General features: G+C 35.6%; 1 long non-coding RNA gene across 1 annotated transcript; it reads right to left on the bottom strand.

Annotated features, from left to right (window-relative positions):
• Window positions 1-2,192: 2,192 nt before the first annotated feature.
• On the bottom strand, window positions 2,193-4,833 carry LOC127139331 (uncharacterized). The gene is made up of 4 exons (XR_007809511.1): window positions 4,601-4,833; window positions 3,737-3,800; window positions 3,372-3,450; window positions 2,193-2,254 (listed from the first exon to the last, which is right to left on the bottom strand). It is a non-coding gene; the product is annotated as an uncharacterized LOC127139331 (long non-coding RNA).
• Between the last annotated feature and the right edge of the window lie 710 nt (window positions 4,834-5,543).

A 5,543-nucleotide genomic window follows, 5' to 3' on the forward strand; every position in this document is an offset into this window, starting at 1 on the left:
CTACACTACACCACACACACTATGTAAAGGTGTGTGTGAATATGTGGAAAACAAAGGTAAAACAGCTACTTTAAGAGTAGTAGTCATAGTACAGTAAAGCATAAAAACATTAAAATAGAGAATATGTATGTCATAAAATTATTTAGGTTTACTGATCAGTTTCTGTGATTAATATGTGTTCTTGTCTCTGCAGAAGACGACTACAGCAGCTGAAGATGAAAGAAAACAGAAGTGTTACGAAGCCATTAATTAGATAAGACTTCCACCATCTATAATGTAGTCAATGGTACATTTTCCAAAGACTAATATGTCTTTACTAAACACCTCATTCAACAATTATTTAATTAATAATTGTACCACAAGCAGTTAAAATGATCACAAAGATGCTTAGTAGACATATTCATCTTTGGAAAATGTGCTCATAACTACATTAATTCTAACCAGCTCTAACAATTGTTTCCTCGTGGTCACATGTCTGTCATTATCTTTGCTATGATTTGTTGTCTGGAATAAAAACAAGTGTCTTTCTAAACTATTTAGTTGTGTTTTTATGGTTTTACACTCATTGTTCAGACATATTTTGTAAGGGTTTTTAAATATTTTAAGTTTCATAATTATGTTTTAGTTTTAAATAAAGATCCTACAGGTTTGTTTTAGAACCTTTTAAGGTTCAAAATTTATTTTTACAGGTTTCAACCTTATCTATCAAACCTGTATTTTAAGGTTCTTTAAATGTTTTGTTTAGACCTATTCCTTTACGGTTTGAAATGTACTCAGGGCTCCAGACTAACTTTGCCTCTAGTGGCACTGGTGCTCCTTATTGAAAATTTTAGGAGCAGGTTTAAATCAACATTCAATGCAACAAATTCAGATCTATTCCATGTTAACTATATTACTAATAAATGCTTTAGTAATAAATAGATAATAACAATATATTGTTTAATTTTGAACAAAAAGCTATTATTAAAATTGATATGAGCCATTTAAGTTGCTCTTTAACATGAGCGAAAATAAAGTAATCCTTCATACTTTATAGAATGATGCCACTATGCATAATAAAAAACAATAATCACAAAATATCACTGGTTAAACCAGACTTATACTGAGGGGATTTGAACAGTGATTTGCTCATTCCAAGTCAGGGCAAAGCCTCTAACCAGCTGTAGGGATGGGTATCATTAGGATTTTATCTTTATCCATCTAGACCCTTATCAGTCCGGCTCATACTGTTACTGGTTCTTTTTCATTACTAAATAACTGTTTTTTTGTTTTTTTTTTCATTTTTCAAAAGAATAAATTCAGAGCAGGAGTAGAGTTGAGTCATATTTTCAATACAAATGAATAATGTTTCTAGAGCAGCAACAGTAATGTTCACAACAATAAAATTAGCTTAACCAGCGCACTGTGGTTGCGTTAAACAAATTGGGAGACTACCATCAACTGTTGAAAATATTGCAGGTGATTGATAAAGAAAGGATAAAAGCCAGTGGGTTTTACTTTTTAATGCACTTAAGAGTAACAGGTGTAGTTGCCATTAACTCAAGTTACCTAAATTCACCCGTTTCACTTCCGCTCCCTGTGTGCATGTGTGGTGCATGCACTGAGGATGCAGCCCCACCCCGGGCAGAGTGATCAAAGAAGTAGCATGAGCATAAATGATTTGGGTCACCACAAATAAAGCAGTGTTTAGGAAACACTGGACCAGAACCCACAAGGCTGGGGGAATATTTGCAAGTCGCACTGGTGCTCCCACTTGTAAAATTTTGTTACACTGTCTCAAAAAATGGTTGCAAAATGTAACTAATTGGTCGCAGTCTGGAGCCCTGGTATTTTTAAATGATTTTATATTTACTTTTTATAGATCTATGTATTTAAGGTTCCAAACACATTAAAGGTTTTATGTTTATTTTTAAATATACATTTAAAGGTTAATTTATTTATTAAAAGTTTTAAACTTATTTTTTAGACCTAGTTATTAAAAGGGTTTCTATTCTATTCTAAACTAAGGTTTTACATTTATATGTATTTTGTTTTTTTTCAAACATATTTTTGCAGCTATATTGCTGAAAAATACTAATACGGGTAAGTTAAAGCAGCTTTAATTTGTTGCTATTTGTTCCAGACGAGGTTTTAAAGTGTCAAACTGCAGCTGAGACAATGACAGTCAGACTGAAGAATAAACTAACACTGACCTTCTGGAAATGTCTTCACGTCTGTCTCTTCTCTCTGTGATTTAATGGTTGAAGTTTAAATCCTGTGGAGAAAAATACAACAAACATTAATATAAAGATGTGACTTTTAGCACATCAAAATAAAAACACAGAGAGTTTCTAGGTATTGAACTTCAAACTGTCAAAAGATCTAAGTAAAAGACACTAAATCTACAACCAGAGTGTGGACTAACTGGTTCTGGATTAATCAGAACTAGTCCAAGAGTTAAATTTGCTTTATACACAAAGACAGAAGAAGCTGCTCTGACTAAAGAACTGACTCCAGCAACTCCTGATATTCACACAACAGCAGTGGATGGAAATGTTTTTTTCTCCCCAAAGGTAAGGTAAATTTGAACTAAATTTGGTTGAGAGAGCAAGGAAGAGAGAAAGAGACAAAATTAGAGAGAAAGAGTAAAGCGGGCTACACGCCAAAAAATAATCGAGCTGATTATTGGCCCAAATCCCCTCTCCCGATCAAAGTCAGCAAAGGCCCGATTATCGGTTGGCTCTAACAATTATCTTGGCAAAATTCTCCTGTTGTGTGAAGTGTGTTCGAGTGATTTTACCCTCCCTGATCTGCTCCAAAGACAATCAAATCAATAAATATTAAACATGTTCAATATTTACGATTGAAAATCCTGCATATGGGGAGTACACAGAGGAAAGCTGAGCATGCACTCTGTGGATTGTCACATGGAATAATCCACAGAGTTAGCCAATCAGGAAACAAGCTGACTGAAGACAGAAGCACAACAATCAAGAGACATTGTCATCCGCCATGTTTGAGAGTCCAGAGTCTGGTTGTTGGTGGTGAATCTGTTAGTGTGTGGTGTGCTGTGTTGGTCTTCACGTTGCACATCATACACTATTAGAACAAACAGTGAAATCCAACATTATTTGTCATCATGTGTGTGGTCTCTCACATTTTCTACATCAGGTAAGATTTTAAAAATCTTTTAGTGTGTGCCAGGCTTAGGAGAGTGAGAGAGAGAGACAGAACTGTACATTCATGAACTATGTACTATGTAAATAAACTTTAATAATGAGTTAAGTCTTTTTGTGGCAAGTCAAACTATTCAGACTTCAGATCAATTACTGAAAATATTTAATGTCAGTGTTCTGTATTTGAGAGTCTATGTAAAGCTATTTGTGAATTACCTGGAGGTCTAAGTCCTGGTTTCAAAGAACTTCTTCATTGCACAAAGCCTCTCTGCGATCGTGGACAAAATGGTGACACCTGGAGGAAATAAAAAGAGAAATATACAAAGGAAAACAATCAATACACTATGACCTATTCCTCATCAACAGTTTAACCCCAAAACCAAAAATTAACTTACAACTATTTTGAATTTTTAATAATTATAACTGATACTATTTTCTGACAATTTATAGACACGATTAAGCAGTCATTATTATATTCAATACTTAACTCATTAAATACCAAAATATTTAAACAATGACACTGTCACTAATTAATAATTTAGCTCATCAACACTGAGTGGGTAAATCTTTAGGACACATACCTGTTTGGTCTGTAAGGTGAGAGCTGGTGTTTCTGTCCAGGTTGCAGCAGCTGAACAAGTAAACCTGGAAAACACAAGTACAACACTTGAAAAACAAATAACCTAATAGAACAGTTTACCTCCAAAACTTGAACAGTGTAGATGAATACAACACTGAAAACCTAACACTGGAACCACAATCACAGTTTGAGATTTGAGGTGAATAAATTAATTATGTTACTAGAATATGACTTTATTGATCTCAGAGAGAAAAGCAATTTTTAAAATAGTTCTCATTGTTTCAGGTCATACATTATGACCTACTCTTGTGGCTTAAAACTTGTGGAGGAGCACAGTGTTAAAATCTAATTTCCAAGCTTGTATTTAACACCAAACTGACCTCAATAAAGCCTCAAGTGCCCACAAACAAATGTCTACTCAATGATATACACAACAGGGGATCAATGGATGGCTATGGACAGATTACCACCACAAAGCTACAAAGACACACAAGTGACAAAGAGGCAAAAAACAGAGTCGCAAAACGATCACAATAAGATGCTTAACTGCCACACTGAAACACAAAGAAACGTTAAATGACCCGGAACAGGCAAGAAACTCCAAAGACACAATACGATGCAAAACAACCACAGAGAAGCTAACCATAAGTAGATGTAAAACAGACAGGCAAAGCGATTCAATACCACTACAGATAGACACAGAAAGATCACATCGACATGATAATCCGCCATAAACTGGCTTAAAATAATCAAGCTGGAGCACAAAAACACTTAAACCCACGCAAATAAAAACGATGCTAACGCTCGTCGCTAACGCTCTCCGATAACATTAATGCTAACGCTAGCCGCTAACTGTTTGCCTTACCTTCATGCCGCAGGTGTGTTCAGCGTTCAGTCTCACTCGAGTTCGACAAAGAACAGAGTTCAGAGTTCGTTTTAAACTCTTCGGACCTCTTCGGTGACGACGTTTTCTCACAGTACTAGCAAACAGAGGCAGCTGTTCAAACTTGGCTTAAATCTGTTATCACTTCCTTTCTCCGCCTATCTCTGCCCCTCCCTAGAAGGTCGTGGCCAATGAGGAGACACGTTGTGGCCAATGACGACATATTTGCGTAGAGGCTGCCCTGATTATAAGAACTCCATGATATTTACTGACGGCTGGTGGCGCTGGGTGTAGGGACTTTGTGGTGTGGAACTATAATGACGCTTTTGTTTAAATAATTTGGGAATGATGTGTTTCTCAAAGTTGCGATTTTTTTTCAGCAAGTTACACTATAATATGTTGACATGTAATATCAGGGCTTGACATTATAACTGGCCTGCTGGACTGGACGCACTCTTTCAGGACAGCAGGCAAGTTAGAGTAACCATCTCTGTTAATTACAGCTGCAACATCAACAGAGAGGAAAAGAGACTGCAAGTTCCAGCCACACTGGCGAGAACGCCTAGAGTTGGCTTGAGCATGATCCGCCTAATAATTTGGTTGCCCAATAACGAAAAGTAAAGTCACAAGCAGACACAACTAGAGACTGACATTGAACTACACAGTAGGGGATCAGTTCTCAACTTTGTGTCATTCCTGAATGAAGAAGTAGTAGTGAATGACAAATTAAATATTATCATTCTATTTATCAGAATTTTCTTTTCTTTTCTTTTTTTTTTTTTTTTTACAAGCTTTTAGTCAGATTGATTTTAGCCTGTATCTTTTAGCTCCATAAATAATAAGAAAATTAGAGAGGAGCTCTCAAAAATGTTTAATTTATTTCTTTTAAACAACTTTGAGGTCTGTGTGAAGCCAAAAGCTTAAC

Source organism: Lates calcarifer, unplaced genomic scaffold (genome assembly GCF_001640805.2).
Source record: "Lates calcarifer isolate ASB-BC8 unplaced genomic scaffold, TLL_Latcal_v3 _unitig_1277_quiver_2156, whole genome shotgun sequence".
NCBI classification, from domain to species: Eukaryota; Metazoa; Chordata; class Actinopteri; family Centropomidae; genus Lates; species Lates calcarifer.